Genomic DNA, 21,869 nt, shown 5'->3' with positions numbered 1-21,869 from the left:
CCAACCCAGTACTAGCAAGGTGTACCTAATATAGTGCATCCAGATTTTATCCACAGCAGGTCACTTTTTCCACATTTTAGGTTACAACCATATTCAAAAATGTATTCAATTCATTATTTTCCTCAAAATTCTACAAACAATACTCCATAATGACAACATGAAAGAAGTTCGTTTGAAAATCTTTGCAAATATATTGAAAATAAAAAATGAAAAAATATATACAGTATCTAACAAAAGTGAGTACACCCCTCACGTTTTTGTAAATTTTTATAATGTGCATTTTTTTTATAATGTAGTGTATTTACAGGGAGTGCAGAATTATTAGGCAAATGAGTATTTTGACCACATCATCCTCTTTATGCATGTTGTCTTACTCCAAGCTGTATAGGCTCGAAAGCCTACTACCAATTAAGCATATTAGGTGATGTGCATCTCTGTAATGAGAAGGGGTGTGGTCTAATGACATCAACACCCTATATCAGGTGTGCATAATTATTAGGCAACTTCCTTTCCTTGGGCAAAATGGGTCAAAAGAAGGACTTGACAGGCTCAGAAAAGTCAAAAATAGTGAGATATCTTACAGAGGGATGCAGCACTCTTAAAATTGCAAATGAGTAATTGAATTGAAAACAGTACACCTCTCTGAACAGTGTCTGGGAGGCTGCGGTTGCTGCTGCACGCAATGTTGATGGTGAACAGATCAAAACACTGACAGAATCCATGGATGGCAGGCTTTTGAGTGTCCTTGCAAAGAAAGGTGGCTATATTGGTCACTGATTTGTTTTTGTTTTGTTTTTGAATGTCAGAAATGTATATTTGTGAATGTTGAGATGTTATATTGGTTTCACTGGTAAAAATAAATAATTGAAATGGGTATACTGTATATTTGATTTTTGTTAAGTTGCCTAATAATTATGCACAGTAATAGTCACCTGCACACACAGATATCCCTCTAAAATAGCTAAAACTAAAAACAAACTAAAAACGACTTCCAAAAATAGTCAGCTTTGATATTAATGAGTTTTTTGGGTTCATTGAGAACATGGTTGTTGTTCAATAATAAAATGAATCCTCAAAAATACTCATTTGCCTAATAATTCTGCACTCCCTGTATAATGTGTATGTTATTACTGTATATTTTTTCATGTGACAACACTAAAGAAATGACACTTTGCTACAATGTAAAGTAGTGAGTGTACAGCTTGTATAAGACCCCATTCACACTAGCGCGACTTGTCAGGCGACTTGGTCACCTGACAAGTCGCGGTCGGTCGCCTGCCATTGATTAGCACAGGACCCGTTCTAATAGGAGCGACACAAGTCGCTCCGACTTAGAAAAAGGGTCCTGTACTACTTTGGGGCGACCTGGAGGCGACTTGCATTGACTTCAATGATATGAAGTCCGTGCAAGTCGCGCCGAGGTCGCGGTGCACAGCGTCGCCCCAGCAAGTCGTGTCGCGCCAGTGTGAATGGGCGCTAACAGTGTAAATTTGCTGTCCCCTCAAAATAACTCAACACAGCCATTAATGTCTAAACCGCTGGCAACAAAAGTGAGTACACCCCCAAGTGACAATGTCAAAGCTGGGCCGAATTAGCCATTCTCTCTCCCCGATGTCACGTGACTCGTTAGTGTTACAAGGTCTCAGGTATGAATGGGGTGCAGGTGTGTTAAATTTGGTGTTATCGCTCTCTCAAAGTGCCAATATTTTGTGTGGCCACCATTATTTTCCAGCACTGCCTTAACCCTTTTGGGCATGGAGTTCACCAGAGCTTCACAGGTTGCCACTGAAGTCCTCTTCCACTCCTCCATGATGACATCACGGAGCTGGTGAATGTTAAAGACCTTGCCCTCCTCCATCTTTCTTTTGAGGATGCCCCACAGATGCTCAATAGGGTTTAGGTCTGGAGATATGCTTGCCCAGTCAATCACCTTTACCCTCAGCTTCTTTAGCAAGGCAGTGGTCGTCTTGGAGGTGTGTTTCCCTCAATGAAATGTAGCTCCCAAGTGCAGGCAGCACTCATGCAGCTCCAGACCATGATGCTTGTCTTTGTTCTCCTCACCTGGTTGCCGCCACACACCATCTGAACCAAATAAGTTTATCTTGGTTTCATCAAACCACAGGACATGGTTCCAGTAATCCACATCCTTAGTCTGCTTGTCTTCAGTAAACTGGTTGCGGGCTTTCTTGTGCATCATCTTTAGATGAGGCTTCCTTCGGAGACGGCAGCTATGTAGACCAATTTGATGCAGTGTGCGGCGTATGGTCTGAGCACTGACAAGCTGACCCCCCCAGCCCTTCAACCTCTGCAGCAATGCTGGCAGCACTCATACGTCTATTTACCAAAGACAACCTCTGGATATGGCGCTGAGCACTTACACTTAACCCCTTTGGTCGACCATGACGAGGCCTGTTCTGAGTGGAACCTGTCCTGTTAAACCACTGTATGGTCTTGGCCACTGTGCTGCAGCTCAGTTTCAGGGTCCTGCCAATCTTCTTATAGCCTAGGCCATCTTTATGTAGAGCAACAGTTCTTTTTTTCAGATCCTCAGAGAGTTCTTTGCCATGAGGTGCCATGTTAAACTTCCAGTGACCAGTATGTGAGAGTGAGAGCGATAACACCAAATTTAACACACCTGCTTCCCATTCACACTTGAGACACCTGTAACACTAACGCATCACATGACACAAGGGAGAGAAAATGGCTAATTGGGCCCAATTTGGACATTTTAACTTAGGGGTGTACTCACTTTTTTTGCCAGCGGTTTGGACATAAATGGCTGTGTGTTGAGTTATTTTGAGGGGACTGAAAATGTACACTGTTATACAAGCTGTACGCTCACTACTTTACATTGTAGTAAAGAGTAATTTCTTCAGTGTTGTCACATGAACATTTATAATAAAATATTTACAAAAATGTGGGGGGTGTACTTAGTTTTGTGAGATATTGTATTCGCAGCCTTTGCTTAATACTTTGTTGGAGCACCTTTGGCACCAATTACAGCCTCAAGTTTTTTTGAGTATGATGCTACAAGCTTGGAACACCTATTTTTGGGCAGTTTCCCCCATTCTTCTTAGCAGGACCTCTCAAGCTCCATCAGGCAGGATGGGGAGCATCGGTTCACAGCCATTTTCAGATCTCTCTAGAGATGATCAGTTGGGTTCAAGTCTGGACTCTGGCTGGGCCACTCAAGGACATTCACAGTGTTTTCCCATAGCCACTCCTTTGTTATATTGGCTGTGTGCTTAGGGTCATTGTCCTGTTGGAAGATGAACCTTCGCCCCAGTCTGAGGCCCCGAGCACTCTGGAGCAGGAATGTCTCTGTATATTGCTGCATTCATCTTTCCCTCAATCCCGACTAGTCTCCCAGTTCTTGCTGCTGAAAAACAATCCCACAGCATGATGCTGTCACCACCATGCTTCACTGTAGGGATGGTATTGGCTTGGTTTCCCCAGACATGACGCATGCCATTCAGGCCAAAGAGTTCAATCTTTGTTTCATCAGACCAGAGAATTTTTTTTCTTGCGGTCTGAGAATTTTTCAGGTGCCTTTTAGTAAACTCCAGATGGGCTGTCATGTGCCTTTTACTGAGGAGTGGCTTTCGTCTGGCCACTCTACCATACAGACCTGATTGGTGGAGTGCTGAAGAGATTGTTGTTCTTCTGGACCTGATGGAGGCCACGGTGCTCATTGGGACCTTCAATGCTGCAGAAATTTTTCTGTACCCTTCCCCAGATCTGTGCCTCGATACACTCTTGTCTTAGAGGTCTACAGACAATTTCTTGGACTTCGTTGCTCAAAATTGAGCTCGGGCACATCCTGTTTCCACTGATGATCCTTGAGATGTTTTTCCAACTTGATTGGAGTCCACCTGTGGTAAATTTGGTGATTGGGCATGGTTTAGAAAGGCACACACCTGTCTATATTAGGTCCCACAGGTAACAGTGCATGTCAGAGCACAAACCAAGCCATGAAGTCCAAGGAATTGTCTGTAGACATCTGAGACAGGATTGTATCGAGGCAAATATCTGGGGCAGGGTACAGAATATTTTCTGCAGCATTGAAGATCCCAATGAGAACAGTGGCCTGAACCAACCATAAATGAAAGAAGTTTGGGACTACCAGGACTCTTACAAGATCGGACTGCCCGCCCAAACTCATCAATCGGGGGAGAAGGGCACTAGTCAGGGAGGTGACCAAGAACCCAATGGTCACTCTGACAGAGCTCCAGCATTTCTTTGTGAAGAGAGGAGACTAGCTGAGCGACGCTGTGCCGAAGGTATTTCACACTATTATATTACAAAAACACACTGGACATTATATAAAACAGTCAAAAAGTGGAATCTAGGATCTTACAAACACTAAACTAGGTTCACACCTAAGAAGGGAGAGAAGACAGAACATTACACATAAGGCATACCCCGAAAAAAAAGCCCTACTGTGTCTTTTGGTGCCAAAATTAATATAAGACCCCGTCTAATTTTTGAGGAAAAGCGGTATAAGACACCTGAAGGACTCTCAGACCATGAAAAACAAAATTCTCTGGTCTGATGAAACAAAGATTGAACTCATTGGCCTGAATGGCAAGCATCATGTCTGGAGGAAGACACCGCTCATCACCTGGCGAATACCATCCCTACAGTGAAGCATGGTGGTGGCAGCATCATGCTGTGGGGATGTTTTTCAGCAGCAGGAACTGAGAGAGTAGTCAGAAAACCTGCTCCAGAGTGCTCTAGACCTCAGGCCGGGGCGAAGGTTCATCTTTAAACAGGACAATGACCCTAAACACAGGGGTAACAAAGGAGTGGCTACGGGACAATTCTGTGAATGTCCTTGAGTGACCCAGCCAGAGTCCAAACACAGACTTCTTTCACATCATTATGGAGTATTGTTTGTAAAATTTTGAGGAAAATAATGAATTTAATCCATTTTGGAATAAGGCTGTAACATAACAAAATGTAGAAAAAGTGAAGCGCTGTGAATTAGGGATAGGCCGATATGTTTTTTTGAGGGCCCATACAGATTCCGATATTTTGGTCACACTGTATCGGTATCGGCCGATATGGGCCGATATTTTGTACATTTAAAGTTTTGAAATGGTACTGAACATGTTAATGTTTGTTTATTAACATTTTTAACATGAAAGGCTCGTTCTTCATACCTTACCTGCATGAAAGTTGATAGGAAAACCGCACAGCTTTCACTTGCAGGTACATCAGTTGAACGAACAAGTCCTAGAAGAGTCCTAGAACTGTAGACAACTGTTAAAAATAAAGTGCTGGGAAAATAATAACTAAAGGCTTCCCAAAACAAAATTTACATAAACTGCTGCAGTAGTGCACTCACTCTCTGCAATTAAATCTAGTAGCTGCAGTGCAAAAGACAGTGGACTGAACACTAGTACTACTCACTTTCAATACTCCCAGTTAAGTATAACAATGTTATAGTGCAGAAAGCATAACATTTCAGCATGTTCACCAGTTAAACGGCTTCTGTTTTTTTCATATATCGCTGCCACTTCACTAAAAAGACGCTCACTTGGTACCGAGGAAGGAGGAGCAGAAAGGTATTTTCTAGCATGAGAAGCAAGTCTTTTGTAGCATGCCTCATTTTCTTTCCACCACTGAAGAGGATCACCATTTCTTCTGTCAATTACTGGTTCCTTCAAATAGAGATGACGTTCATCATCCAGGGTCATTATTGCAGATTCAGAAGAATCCTCTGCATGAGGCCCCAATAAAACACTGAACATGGCATCTATTTGACCACAATGAATTTTCTCTTCTGTTTGTTGTCCTTTTGGACATTTTTCTCTTTTTGCAGCATCCTGCTCTTCAAGATGGCTGGCGGGCACCCTGTGGTGGGTGGCTGGCTGGCTGGCACCCTGTGGTGGTGGGTGGCTGGCTGTCTGGCACCCTGTGGTGGGTGGGTAACTTGCTGGCACCCTGTGGTGGCTGGCTGGCGCCCTGTGGTGGGTGGCTGGCTGACACCCTGTGGTGGGTGGGTGGTTGGCTGGCTGGCACCCTGTGGTGGGTGGCTGACTTGCTGGCACCCTGTGGTGGGTGGATGGCTGGCTGGCACCCTGTGGTGGGTGGGTGGATGTCTGGCACCCTGTGGTGGTGGGTGGCTGGCTGGCTGACACCCTGGGGTGGGTGGATGGCTTGCTGGTACCCTGTGGTGGGTGGCTGCCTGGCACCCTGTGGTGGGTGACTGGCTTGCTTGCACCCTGTGGTGGATGGCTGGCTGGCATCCTGTGGTGGGTGGCTGGATGACTTGCTGGCACCCTGTGGTGGGTGGATGGCTGGCACCCTGTGGTGGGTGGATGGCTGGCACCCTGTGGTGGTGGGTGGCTGGCTGTCTGGCACCCTGGGGTGGGTGGCTGGCTTGCTGGTACCCTGGGGTGGGTGGCTGTCTGGCACCCTGTGGTGGGTGACTGGCTTGCTTGCACCCTGTGGTGGGTGGCTGGCTTGTTGGCACCTTGTGGTGGGTGGCTGGCTGCCTGGCACCCTGTGGTGGGTGGCTGGCTGTCTGGCACACTATGGTGGGTGAGTAACTTGCTGACACCCTGTGGTGGATGGCTGGCTGGCGCCCTGTGGTGGGTGGCTGGCTGGCACCCTGTGGTGGTGGGTGGCTGGCTGTCTGGCACCCTGTCATGGGTGGCTGGCTGGCTGTCTGGCAACCTATGGTGGGTGGATGGCTTGCTGGCATCCTGTGGTGGGTGGGTGGCTGGTTGGCTGGCACCCTGTGGTGGGTGGCTGGCTGGCACAGGGGCTGTGGGTGGCTGGCTGGTACAGGGCCTGTGGGTGGCTGGCTGGCTGGTACAGTAAAATAAAACACTGAACATGGCATCTATTTGACCACGATGAAGTTTCTCTTCTGTCCGTTGTCTTTTTGGACATTTTTCTCTTTTCTCTGCCGATATGGGCCGATATTTTTTACATTTAAAGTTTTGAAATGGTACTGAACATGTTAATGTTTGTTTATTAACATTTTTAACATGAACGGCTCGTTCTTCATACCTTACCTGCATGAAAGTTGATAGGAAAACCGCACAGCTTTCACTTGCAGGTACATCAGTTGAACGAACAAGTCCTAGAAGAGTCCTAGAACTGTAGACAACTGTTAAAAATAAAGTGCTGGGAAAATAATAACTAAAGGCTTCCCAAAACAAAATTTACATAAACTGCTGCAGTAGTGCACTCACTCTCTGCAATTAAATCTAGTAGCTGCAGTGAAAAAGACAGTGGACTGAAGACTAGTACTACTCACTTTCAATACTCCCAGTTAAGTATAACAATGTTATAGTGCAGAAAGCATAACATTTCAGCATGTTCACCAGTTAAGCGGCTTCTGTTTTTTTCATATATCGCTGCCACTTCACTAAAAAGACGCTCACTTGGTACCGAGGAAGGAGGAGCAGAAAGGTATTTTCTAGCATGAGAAGCAAGTCTTTTGTAGCGTGCCTCATTTTCTTTCCACCACTGAAGAGGATCACCATTTCTTCTGTCAATTACTGGTTCCTTCAAATAGAGATGAAGTTCATCATCCAGGGTCATTATTGCAGATTCAGAAGAATCCTCTGCATGAGGCCCCAATAAAACACTGAACATGGCATCTATTCGACCACAATGAATTTTCTCTTCTGTTTGTTGTCTTTTTGGACATTTTTCTCTTTTTGCAGCATCCTGCTCTTCAAGATGGCTGGCGGGCACCCTGTGGTGGGTGGCTGGCTGGCTGGCACCCTGTGGTCATGGGTGGCTGGCTGTCTGGCACCCTGTGGTGGGTGGGTAACTTGCTGGCACCCTGTGGTGGATGGCTGGCTTGCACCCTGTGGTGGGTGGCTGGCTGACACCCTGTGGTGGGTGGCTGGCTGGCTGGCACCCTGTGGTGGGTGGCTGACTTGCTGGCACCCTGTGGTGGGTGGGTGGATGTCTGGCACCCTGTGGTGGTGGGTGGCTGGCTGGCTGACACCCTGGGGTGGGTGGATGGCTTGCTGGTACCCTGTGGTGGGTGGCTGCCTGGCACCCTGTGGTGGGTGACTGGCTTGCTTGCACCCTGTGGTGGGTGACTGGCTTGCTTGCACCCTGTGGTGGGTGGGTGGCTGGCACCCTGTGGTGGGTGGCTGACTTGCTGGCACCCTGGGGTGGGTGGCTGGCTTGCTGGTACCCTGGGGTGGGTGGCTGTCTGGCACCCTGTGGTGGGTGACTGGCTTGCTTGCACCCTGTGGTGGGTGGCTGGCTTGTTGGCACCCTGTGGTGGATGGCTTGCATCCTGTGGTGGGTGGCTGGTTGTCTGGCACCCTGTGGTGGGTGGCTGGCTGTCTGGCACCCTGTGGTGGGTGGCTGGCTGTCTGGCACCCTATGGTGGGTGAGTAACTTGCTGACACCCTGTGGTGGATGGCTGGCTGGCGCCCTGTGGTGGGTGGCTGGCTGGCTGGCACCCTGTGGTGGTGGGTGGCTGGCTGTCTGGCACCCTGTCATGGGTGGCTGGCTGGCTGTCTGGCAACCTATGGTGGGTGGATGGCTTGCTGGCATCCTGTGGTGGGTGGGTGGGTGGGTGTCTGGTTGGCTGGCACCCTGTGGTGGGTGGCTGGCTGGCTGGCACTCTGTGGTGGGTGGCTGGCTGGCACAGGGGCTGTGGGTGGCTGGCTGGTACAGGGCCTGTGGGTGGCTGGCTGGCTGGTACAGTAAAATAAAACACTGAACATGGCATCTATTTGACCACGATGAAGTTTCTCTTCTGTCCGTTGTCTTTTTGGACATTTTTCTCTTTTCTCTGCCGATATGGGCCGATATATTTTACATTTAAAGTTTTGAAATGGTACTGAACATGTTAATGTTTGTTTATTAACATTTTTAACATGAAAGGCTCGTTCTTCACACCTTACCTGCATGAAAGTTGATAGGAAAACCGCACAGCTTTCACTTGCAGGTACATCAGTTGAACGAACGAGTCCTAGAAGAGTCCAAGAACTGTAGACAACTGTTAAAAATAAAGTGCTGGGAAAATAATAACTAAAGGCTTCCCAAAACAAAATTTACATAAACTGCTGCAGTAGTGCACTCACTCTCTGCAATTAAATCTAGTAGCTGCAGTGCAAAAGACAGTGGACTGAACACTAGTACTACTCACTTTCAATACTCCCAGTTAAGTATAACAATGTTATAGTGCAGAAAGCATAACATTTCAGCATGTTCACCAGTTAAGCGGCTTCTGTTTTTTTCATATATCGCTGCCACTTCACTAAAAAGACGCTCACTTGGTACCGAGGAAGGAGGAGCAGAAAGGTATTTTCTAGCATGAGAAGCAAGTCTTTTGTAGCGTGCCTCATTTTCTTTCCACCACTGAAGAGGATCACCATTTCTTCTGTCAATTACTGGTTCCTTCAAATAGAGATGAAGTTCATCATCCAGGGTCATTATTGCAGATTCAGAAGAATCCTCTGCATGAGGCCCCAATAAAACACTGAACATGGCATCTATTCGACCACAATGAATTTTCTCTTCTGTTTGTTGTCTTTTTGGACATGTTTCTCTTTTTGCAGCATCCTGCTCTTCAAGATGGCTGGCGGGCACCCTGTGGTGGGTGGCTGGCTGGCTGGCACCCTGTGGTCGTGGGTGGCTGGCTGTCTGGCACCCTGTGGTGGGTGGGTAACTTGCTGGCACCCTGTGGTGGATGGCTGGCTTGCACCCTGTGGTGGGTGGCTGGCTGACACCCTGTGGTGGGTGGGTGGCTGGCTGGCACCCTGTGGTGGGTGGCTGACTTGCTGGCACCCTGTGGTGGGTGTGTGGATGTCTGGCACCCTGTGGTGGTGGGTGGCTGGCTGGCTGACACCCTGGGGTGGGTGGATGGCTTGCTGGTACCCTGTGGTGGGTGGCTGCCTGGCACCCTGTGGTGGGTGACTGGCTTGCTTGCACCCTGTGGTGGGTGACTGGCTTGCTTGCACCCTGTGGTGGGTGGGTGGCTGGCACCCTGTGGTGGGTGGCTGACTTGCTGGCACCCTGGGGTGGGTGGCTGGCTTGCTGGTACCCTGGGGTGGGTGGCTGTCTGGCACCCTGTGGTGGGTGACTGGCTTGCTTGCACCCTGTGGTGGGTGGCTGGCTTGTTGGCACCCTGTGGTGGATGGCTGGCATCCTGTGGTGGGTGGCTGGTTGTCTGGCACCCTGTGGTGGGTGGCTGGCTGTCTGGCACCCTGTGGTGGGTGGCTGGCTGTCTGGCACCCTATGGTGGGTGAGTAACTTGCTGACACCCTGTGGTGGATGGCTGGCTGGCACCCTGTGGTGGTGGGTGGCTGGCTGTCTGGCACCCTGTCATGGGTGGCTGGCTGGCTGTCTGGCACCCTGTGGTGGGTGACTGGCTTGCTTGCACCCTGTGGTGGGTGGCTGGCTTGTTGGCACCCTGTGGTGGATGGCTGGCATCCTGTGGTGGGTGGCTGGTTGTCTGGCACCCTGTGGTGGGTGGCTGGCTGTCTGGCACCCTGTGGTGGGTGGCTGGCTGTCTGGCACCCTATGGTGGGTGAGTAACTTGCTGACACCCTGTGGTGGATGGCTGGCTGGCACCCTGTGGTGGTGGGTGGCTGGCTGTCTGGCACCCTGTCATGGGTGGCTGGCTGGCTGTCTGGCAACCTATGGTGGGTGGATGGCTTGCTGGCATCCTGTGGTGGGTGGGTGGGTGGCTGGTTGGCTGGCACCCTGTGGTGGGTGGCTGGCTGGCTGGCACTCTGTGGTGGGTGGCTGGCTGGCACAGGGGCTGTGGGTGGCTGGCTGGTACAGGGCCTGTGGGTGGCTGGCTGGCTGGTACAGTAAAATAAAACACTGAACATGGCATCTATTTGACCACGATGAAGTTTCTCTTCTGTCCGTTGTCTTTTTGGACATTTTTCTCTTTTCTCTGCCGATATGGGCCGATATTTTTTACATTTAAAGTTTTGAAATGGTACTGAACATGTTAATGTTTGTTTATTAACATTTTTAACATGAAAGGCTCGTTCTTCACACCTTACCTGCATGAAAGTTGATAGGAAAACCGCACAGCTTTCACTTGCAGGTACATCAGTTGAACGAACGAGTCCTAGAAGAGTCCAAGAACTGTAGACAACTGTTAAAAATAAAGTGCTGGGAAAATAATAACTAAAGGCTTCCCAAAACAAAATTTACATAAACTGCTGCAGTAGTGCGATTAAATCTAGTAGCTGCAGTGCAAAAGACAGTGGACTGAACACTAGTACTACTCACTTTCAATACTCCCTGTTAAGTATAACAATGTTATAGTGCAGAAAGCATAACATTTCACATGTTCACCAGTTAAACGGCTTCTGTTTTTTTCATATATCGCTGCCACTTCACTAAAAAGACGCTCACTTGGTACCGAGGAAGGAGGAGCAGAAAGGTATCTTCTAGCATAAGAAGCAAGTCTTTTGTAGCGGGCCTCATTTTCTTTCCACCACTGAAGAGGATCACCATTTCTTCTGTCAATTACTGGTTCCTTCAAATAGAGATGAAGTTCATCATCCAGGGTCATTATTGCAGATTCAGAAGAATCCTCTGCATGAGGCCCCAAAAAAAAAACACTGAACATGGCATCTATTCGACCACAATGAATTTTCTCTTCTGTTTGTTGTCTTTTTGGAAATTTTTCTCTTTTTGCAGCATCCTGCTCTTCAAGATGGCTGGCGGGCACCCTGTGGTGGGTGGCTGGCTGGCTGGCACCCTGTGGTGGTGGGTGGCTGGCACCCTGTGGTGGGTGGCTGGCTGTCTGGCACCCTGTGGTGGGTGGGTAACTTGCTGGCACCCTGTGGTGGATGGCTGGCTTGCACCCTGTGGTGGGTGGCTGGCTGACACCCTGTGGTGGGTGGGTGGCTTGCTGGCACCCTGTGGTGGGTGGCTGACTTGCTGGCACCCTGTGGTGGGTGGATGGCTGGCTGGCACCCTGTGGTGGGTGGGTGGATGTCTGGCACCCTGTGGTGGTGGGTGGCTGGCTGGCTGGCTGGCTTGCTGGTACCCTGTGGTGGGTGGCTGCCTGGCACCCTTTGGTGGGTGACTGGCTTGCTTGCACCCTGTGGTGGATGGCTGGCTGGCATCATGTGGTGGGTGGCTGGCTGGCACCCTGTGGTGGGTGGATGGCTGGCACCCTGTGGTGGTGGGTGGGTGGGTGGCTGGCTGTCTGGCACCCTGGGGTGGGTGGCTGACTTGCTGGTACCCTGGGGTGGGTGGCTGTCTGGCACCCTGTGGTGGGTGACTGGCTTGCTTGCACCCTGTGGTGGGTGGCTGGCTTGTTGGCACCCTGTGGTGGATGGCTGGCATCCTGTGGTGGGTGGCTGGTTGTCTGGCACCCTGTGGTGGGTGGCTGGCTGTCTGGAACCCTATGGTGGGTGAGTAACTTGCTGAAACCCTGTGGTGGATGGCTGGCTGGCGCCCTGTGGTGGGTGGCTGGCTGGCTGGCACCCTGTGGTGGTGGGTGGCTGGCTGTCTGGCACCCTGTCATGGGTGGCTGGCTGGCAACCTATGGTGGGTGGATGGCTTGCTGGCACCCTGTGGTGGGTGGCTGGCACCCTGTGGTGGGTGGCTGGCTGGCACAGGGACTGTGGGTGGCTGGCTGGTACAGGGCCTGTGGGTGGCTGGCTGGCTGGTACAGTAAAATAAAACACTGAACATGGCATCTATTTGACCACAATGAAGTTTCTCTTCTGTCCGTTGTCTTTTTGGACATTTTTCTCTTTCTGCAGCATTCTGCTCTTACAGATGACTGGTTGGCACCCTATTTTGGGTGGCTGGCTTGCTGGCACCCAGTGGTGGATGGCTGGCTGGCACCCTGTGGTGGGTGGCTGGCTGTCTGGCACCAAGGGCCTGTGGGTGGCTGGCTGGTACAGTGCCTGTGGCTGGCTGGCTGGTACAGGGCCTGTGGGTGTGGGTGGCTGGCTGGCACCGAGCTGCTGTGGGTGGGTGCGTTATATACTCCCGAGAGACTCCCGACTCTAGACGGGACTGTCCAAGGGGAGGGAGGCGACCCGAGAAGGCAGAAGGTTAGGCCCAGTGCGTGTAGGCACATGGCACAACATACGCAATGACGTCTCGACAATATCGCTAATATCGTCAGGTTCCGGGGCCGATGCCGATATATCTGGAAAAGTGAATATCGGCCCTCCGATAACCGCCTTTGCCTATAATCGGTTGATCCCTATTCTAAACCCTGTCCATTATGTACATAGTTAATACAAATGCTTTGCATTTAGTTATACTTTAAGTCAAAATTGTTAAATCAGCTCTGCCTTTAGAACTACAGAATAATGTTTCTGTTAGAACTAGAGAATTCGTCTGGAGATTTAAGAATTTTGGAAAAAAAAGCTTGAAGAAAAAAGGAAAAAAAAAAGAGCAATTATCCAAAAATCTTCCTGTTTATGAACAGTGAATGATTGCATCCAAAGACTACAGGAAACAAGTCTTGCCAGGAGAAAAGATATCCATGATAAAACATAGATAGCCCAGTACTCTCCTCTCATTACCACCTCAAAGGCACTAAATGGATATTGCCTAAAGCTATGCATGCAAGGTGAAGGGAACCTATCCCAGGGGTATGTTTCCATACAATTAGAACCACTATGAATGGCCAGCATTGGGAAACATTGTGAGGGCTCTAAAGACTTAAAATGGTCAGGTCCTTGCAAAATAAGCACCATTTATTTATCTTTCTGGTGGCTTTTGCGTCCTACCTCCCCTTTCTTTTTAGTGCTGCAATCTCCATCAGTGATTTCAGCATTTGACACTTTGCGGAGTTAGAGAGTTCCCCATAACCACAGATTCATCCTCCTAATCCTACATCCCTGGTGAATCCTGAAGTTATGCAGAAGTAAACAGAGGGACGATTTGTGATTTGCATTGGTGAGGACACATGCAATCAACACTCCTGGAAGTGTAGATTGCCAAAGACATTTGCAGAGGATGCAGGTCTAGGGGGATGAAGGGGAGGTAGGACAATAGGACAGGGGAGGTGGAGAATATAATGGCTATTCTCTTGCAGAGACCTGATGGTTTGTAATGAGAGATGGGTAGGGTCTCTAACCAAAACCTGTATTGAGAAGAATAGGTTGGCTACCATTGCTGATTTCCATCAAAATATGCTGGCTGTATCCTCAATGCTTCTGTGTCACCAACCTTGAACAAGCATGCAACAAGTAAAGTCAGAACACCTGATCTGCAAATTTGTTCATGATCAGTAACATCTTGAAGGTTAGCCAGGTAACCAGCATTTTGAAATGTAGATGTCAGTAAAAGTAGCTTATATATTACTTTCAGAATAGGTTTCTCTAAACTGTTAGATCTGGTAGTTGCAGACTCTGCAGAGTGAATGAACAAAATACCTGCATTACAAAATTGACTTAAAAAAAAACTAAAAACAAACATTTCTTAACAAAATGAAATAAATAGCTGTACAGAGTTAATTTACATTTCTCTACAATTGAAAATTTGATATTTAAAATAACAAAATCTCAGTACTTATGACTGCCAATATATATAATATATATATATATATATATATATATATATATATATATAGCAGCAGAAACAGAGAGTAGAAGTTTAAGCAACCAGCAGTTTTTTTTTTCCTTTTTTATGGATTTTACTAGATCTAACTGTAAACTTGTTGCTGTTCCTATAGAAGCATGTGTTGCTTGTCACACAGTAAGTAAGCACGTGCAGCGTGACTTTACATGGTTGATATACACCCAGGCCATTAGGGGTGTGCTGTTACTTACAGACAGTGATAATCAAATATCAGGCAAGCCATCTCTTGATCTCCTCTGTGCTCCCGTGCCATGCCGCTACAGGCAGACTAGTCACATTGGTTGAGCTGCACTGAACAAATCAAGAAGTGATAGTGAGCAACCTCTAGTGAAAAAAGCTGACAAAACACTGGGATTCTGAGTTCTATGTAAAACATAGGAATGTGCAGTCATCTGCTCCCTGCTTGCATTATTTCTTTCTCCAAATCTGGAAAACTCAGGATCATAATAAATCTGTAACATCCTGAATTATACCTTACAAATACACATTTGTTTAATCAGCTTCTTATATAAAAACAAAAAAACAAAGATTTTAAATTAAATCAGGGATAAATGACTTATAAATAACCTTTTTAGACTTATAATATTAATGTTAATGAACACAAATTCCTCTTTTTTTAATATTTTTTTTTTTTGCATGTTCAAAAAAAGAGAGTATCAATTATTTTTATTATTCTAACAATGTAAATATATCTAATTAATTTAGATGGAGCTATGCAGGCTAGAGCAATACAGATTCTAAAATCTCATTAGATCGCTCTCTTTATATCACAGTATTTATAATGTGAGCTGCTACACAAGAGATCTTCAGCAATGCGACTGAGTGACAGATCTCCTCTGATCACCCAATGTTACAATTATTCACATAGAAAAATTATTTATGATTGCTCTTCTTTCATAGATTTGTAAAGAGGGAGGAGATTAATGTCTCAACAATTGAACATTTTTCAGATGTTGAGTGATTTTCCAATTCAAATATATGACTGTGAGGTTAATCTGTTAGACAACTAATCTCCCAACAATAGCCTGCTAAAGAAATAAACTGCAAATTTTACACTTGAAGATATTTTTTACAAACTGATGTGTGTCCTAGCCTTATTTGAGAAAAAAAGGCTTATGACAGTCTCTACTTAGATGTCACCTCTGTCCATTCATCCTACCCACTGGAAGAAAAATCGGCATTATCAGTTCTGTCCAAGGAGCAGGTAGGTAACCCAGAAAACAATAAAACTGAACCAGGAAGTGGCAAAAAGAAAATCCAGGTAAAACAGTAAACATATACATATGTTTACTGCATATTCAGCCACTTTCCTGGACTGCTATGTTTACTGTCAGGAGTGCTAATAAAGCTCTTAAAGTGACACAAAACTCTGGTTTAAAAAATATATATATTCAAGGATGTATTCCTAACTCAAAAAAAGTTCCTTCTATTGCTTTCAGCCCCCTTCAAATCTCCAAATTCCTTGCTGTAGTCTGACTTACTGTAAGGCTTCATTCACACTTGCACGTTCCTGCTCACGTTTTTTATGCACAATTTTCATGAATTTCTTGCATGTCAAGCTACGGACAGCTCGTTCACTTGAATGGGCTGCCCTACACTAGAAGCTTTAGAACTTTTCCAGGCGTGGAGCGTTGCGTGCTTTGGTACGTTTGTAGCATCTGATAACTGTGTTTGGGGTGCCAATAAAAATGCATTTTTGCAATATATTTCCAAAACGTCAACGGAAACGTCAAGTGCGAATGTGGCCTTGGGGGGTGGCTAGGTTCCTTCTCCATGGTCGGACTGTATGTACGAGTGTAGCCACCCTTTCTTGCTTGCTTCTGAGAAGGACTATTGGGTTTGTAGTGTACATAGAGCAGTGCACTGACCACAAATAATGCGTACTGCTCTTTCCAAACAAACTGAGGAAAAATAGGGAAAGTCTGAGAGCTCACAGGGGACATTACAAGGAGGCAGAAAAACAAAGTAAGAAACTATTTCATGAAAAAAGATTATAGGGCCATTACGTAGTGGATGTCTATGAATTATTTTTGAAGAAATAGAAAATCATTTAATATCCCTCTAAATGTATGCTAGCACGCAATCTATAAATTATCATGGTATTTATTTTAGTATTGTTTTACTTCTTTAACATAAATGAAAAGTTAACTTTCCCATAGCAACCAGTCAGTTTTCCTGAATCATGAAGGTATTTAATTTTAACAGATGGCTTACCTTTGTATATAAAGTTGGCTAAACGCTGCAAAATTTCTCTCATTCAGCCCCATGGCTAAATGAGAGAAATCTATTGATTTCCTCACCCACGCTGAAGAGCATGGATAAGGGAATCACCCCTTAAAGCTACTGTATTCAGTAGACAGACAGGCCTGCAGACAGCAGGCACCCATGGCTGTCAGAATACGTGAAAACAGTACCTGCTTATCACTGGATGCAGAAGTTGTTTGGCCAACAATTTTCTGCCTGGCTCCTTCGATTTCATACAATAACAAAGATTTTGCTTCCTGAACATTTTTGGGTGTACCTTATTATAGGCCATCGGTTCAGACTGAACCAGCGGATATTCATTTGCACTGACAAGGGGCAGGATTGCTTTCTAATTTACTGATATATTTCAGCTGGTGTCTTGGCTTTCCATGCCTTTTTGCACCTCCCTTTCTTCATGTGTTTTATACATTTCTCTGTGTCATTCAATTTTAGTACACATAACTTATTTTCTGAACGTATTTGTTTTGGTTTCTTTCTACGTTTGGATTGCATGGGTTTTACCAACATGTGGTGAAAATTTCATGTCAATAGTACCTTTAGGCTCGGTTCTCACTGAGCGGCTTCAAAGTCGCCCGACTCTGAAGCCGCCCCATGCAACGCGACTTCAGTGTAGCTTGCAAATGACTTTTCTAATAGAAATCAATGCAAGCCGCTCTGAAGTCACCCCCAAGTAGTGCAGGAACCTTTTTCTAAGTCGGAGCGACTTGAGTCGCTCCGATTAAAACGGTTCCATTGCACTGAATGGAGCGCGACTTGTCAGGCGGCTAAGTTGTGTGTGAACCGGGGTTTAGAAATATATTTACCTAGAAAAATGGTGATGTGTTCAGTACTTATTTTACCATAATGCATACCAAATACATTACAGTCATTAAATAATTTCATATTTCTCAAGATGTGATAAAATCATTCTGAAATTATATTTGTGTTCAGTTTAAAGGGGTCCACCATAATCATTAAAAGTTTTTTCAGGAAACAAAACATTTGAAAATTGTGGTGTCCTAGAAGATCGAAGGAAATCAGGCTGGAGGGTCCCAACAGGGCCACCAACGGCTCAAATTTAATCAGAAATCACCCAAACTTTGTTACGTGTTCAGCCAGCTTAAGTAGTCAGAATTTTTTATTATGTAATATCTGTTTCTTGTTTGAGTAGTAGATTTCTGTAGGTAGATGTAAGTGAATGTATGAAAACATGTTTTGCATAGTGTGTACTGATAAAGTAGTTTCTGAAATTATGGTGTGTTTAGGTATGTGGGAAAAGTTTGTCTTCTGTATATAAAACTTCTCAGAATATTTTTGCACCTTAGAGTATAAGGTAATATACAGAGTGGCAGCAGTTTCTATAATCTTGGACAATGTCATCTATGCATGCTTCAGGCAGTGGGGGCGAGAATGAGGCTTAGGCAGGTTACAGGAGGAGAAAAAAGGGAGAACCTAACCAGTAGGGTAAAATAATTCAGAGTTGGCCACAAAAAAGACACAGAATGCTGCAGATCTCTGCATACTTTGGGCAGAAGTGTCAGTATAACCCCTATGCAGTGTGGTAGGGTTGTGTGAGCCACAAGCGTGGCAGAACTAAATCAGGCACATGTATGAAATGGCTTCTGAAATGTTTAATTCTCAAAGAAAAATTGTTCCACTACAACAGCCAAGAACATAGTGAAGAAAAAAAAAAAACAGATCATTTGGTTTTGGTATAGAGATATCAGCACAAATTTTTGATGACAGAAAGAGTGGTTATCGCTGTTATATATAGGGCTTACCAAACGAATTGCTTTAAATTAGAACTTGCAGTTAATTTAGCTGCTTTGTCTTAAACCAGGGTCCCTCAGGAAATGGTGCTTGGCTTTGCTGGTAAAGCCAAAGTTAAATGCCAAAATAGTCCAAAGGAACTCTTATTAGTCAATTATTTCTTCCAAGGGATTTTCACCAAACCCTCAAACAGGATGTCTGCTCTACAACAGGTCTCCTGCTGGGATCCAAAGGCCACAATCATAACCCTAATGATACTAGTGGCCTATGAAGAGTAGCACCCCCGCCCTATAAACACCCTGTGGCTTTAACAGTGGGAGGATTAGGATTAGGTAAGGTTCCTTACAAGACAGAGCTGCTAATTCTGAAACACATCTGGACAGATGTGATAGAGACCAAAAAGGCCACTTTGAAGGAGAGATCACCCAAGCGGAGTTCCCCAGTGGGTTCAAAAGGTGGTTTCTGCAAGGCAGAGAGGACCAGACTGAACTCCAATGAAATCATGGGGTGTTGTAATGGGAGTTCGATCCATGAGACACCTTGAATAAAGGTTTATATAAGAGAGAGAGAGAAGCTAAAGTCTTTTGAAATAAGATTGACAAGGCCAAAAAACCTGTCCCTTGGGAGTACTTAGAGCCAAATTTTGGTCAAGCTTTGATTGCAGAAAAGCTAGTGTTCACATCAAGACGAAGAAAAATCTCCAAGTACAGTAGAAGATTTTTCTCAACCTGGCTTTTCTGGCCTTGAATAAAGTGGAATTAACGGAGTAATATATACCCCTGTTCTTAAAGGCCTGGGCTTCCAAAGCCAAGTTGTTAAAGCCAGTGACTGAGAAGCAGTATGGTACAGCGGGCCTTGGGACAGCATGTCCGGCCTGTTTGGGAGAGGCCAGGGGTCATCTCCTAGGAGTATTTCTGTATACCAGGATCTTCTGGGCCAGTTTGGTGTGATGAGATTCACTGTTTTCTTCTCTTCTTCTATCTTGTGAAGCAGTCGAGGAAGGATATGCACTTAAGGGAAGGCATATAGTAACCAGGACAAGCGTGGCAGAACCAAATCGGGCCCATGTATGAAATGGCTTCTGAAATGTTTAATTCTCTAAGAAAAATTGTTCCACTACAACAGCCAAGAACATAATGAAGAAAAAAAAAACAGATCATTTGGTTTTGGTATAGAGATATCAGCACACATTTTTGATGACAGAAAGAGTGGTTATCGCTGTTATATATAGGGCTTACCAAACTAATTGCTTTAAATTAGAACTTGCAGTTAATTTAGCTGCTTTGTCTTAAAACAGGGTCCCTCAGGAAATGGTGCTTGGCTTTGCTGGTAAACCCAAAGTTAACTGCCAAAATAGTCCAAAGGAACTCTTATTAGTCGATTATTTCTTCCAAGGGATTTTCACCAAACCCTCAAAGAGGATGTCTGCTCTACAACAGGTCTCCTGCTGGGATCCAAAGGCCACAATCATAACACTAATGATACTAGTGGCCTATGAAGGAGTAGCACCCCCGCCTTATAAACACCCTGTGGCTTTAACAGTGGGAGGATTAGGTAAGGTTCCTTACAAGACAGAGCTGCTAATTCTGAAAGAGATCCCCCAAGCGGAGTTCCCCAGTGGGTTCAAAAGGTGGTTTCTGCAAGACAGAGAGGACCAGACTGAACTCCCACGGAATGATGGGGTGTTGTAATGGGAGTTCGATCCATGAGACACCTTGAATAAAGGTTTATATAAGAGAGAGAGAAGCTAAAGTCTTTTGGAATAAGATTGACAAGGCCAAAACCTGTCCCTTCTGAGTACTTAGAGCCAAGTTTTGGTCAAGCTTTGATTGCAGAAAAGCTAGTGTTCACATCAAGGCGAAGAAAAATCTCCAAGTACAGTAGAAGATTTTTCTCAACCTGGCTTTTCTGGCCTTGAATAAAGTGGAATTAACGGAGTAATATATACCCCTGTTCTTAAAGGCCTGGGCTTCCAAAGCCAAGTTGTTAAAGCCAGTGACTGAGAAGCAGTATGGTACAGCGGGCCTTGGGACAGCATGTCCGGCCTGTTTGGGAGAGGCCAGGGGTCATCTCCTAGGAGTATTTCTGTATACCAGGATCTTCTGGGCCAGTTTGGTGTGATGAGATTCACTGTTTTCTTCTCTTCTTCTATCTTGTGAAGCAGTCGAGGAAGGATATGCACTTAAGGGAAGGCATATAGTAACCGGGACTGGGTCCATTGGATTACCAAAGCATCAGATGGTGATGATAGGGGATCCTCAATCCTGGCCATTAATAGGGGCAATTTGTTGTTAATCCTGGAGGCCAGGGTGGCCTTATCTGGGTTTCCCCATTTCTGACATAGGAGATTGAAGATGTTGGGATGAAGAGACCACTCTCCCTGGTTTAGGCGACGATGGCCAAGAAATTCCACATTCCGATTGTCCACTCCTGGGGCAGGAACAGTAGAGTTTGCTGGGCAGTGCTTTTCAATCCAGGAGATGATCAGACGTCAAGGCTGCTGGACTCCTTATTGCCCCCTGATGATTGATATAGGCCACTGTCTTGGCATCATCTTAAGATTCCATGCAAAATGTATGAATTCAAAGGTACTTGTTTAGGGATTTTAGGTCCAAGATAGAATGAATTCCCCCCTGTTGGGTTTTGGTACTGTGAATAGGCTTGTGTAGAATACTATGAAAATGTCCTTCAGAGGGATTGAAACCACTCTACGGGACAATAAATGGACCAGGGCAGTTTGTAAATTTGACTGTTCTTGGCCAGATTTTGAGACAAGAACAAAACAATGAGGGGGTAGATTTTGTACCCCTTTAAAACCATTGAATAAACCCATGTCTGTGACCCAGAGGAATGCAAACTCTAACAGACATCCCCCACTCTTAGAAGTGAGAATGTCCCTTCATTTTGGAAAGGGCTTTATGGCAGATTAAAGGGGCTTTGTGTCCCAAGTCTTGTGCCAAGAGGAAGGTCTGAATTTTGTCTTTAAGGCTCCATGCTCACTAGGAGCTTTTATAAATGCCAGAAAAACAGCAAAACAAAAATACTCATATTTAGTTTTTGTTCCGCTATTTAGCACTTTTTGTGCCTGTATTAGGTAGCAACTTGCAGTTTGGTAAGGAGCGGGCAGCTGCTGCGTCCCTAACAACTGATAACTCATCAGCTGTCAGCAGGGTTTCCCACTAACAGCTGAAGGTAAACAAAAGAATGCTGGCATTGAATTTTTAGGGGCCCCCTAATCTATGCCACATACCAAAATTGAAGAAAAAAAGTGGGGTCCTCCCCAAAATGCATAC

Source organism: Pelophylax lessonae (genome assembly GCF_965119305.1).
Source record: "Pelophylax lessonae genome assembly, chromosome: 7".
Classification (NCBI taxonomy): Eukaryota; Metazoa; Chordata; class Amphibia; order Anura; family Ranidae; genus Pelophylax; species Pelophylax lessonae.
This window is presented reverse-complemented; position numbering follows the sequence as displayed.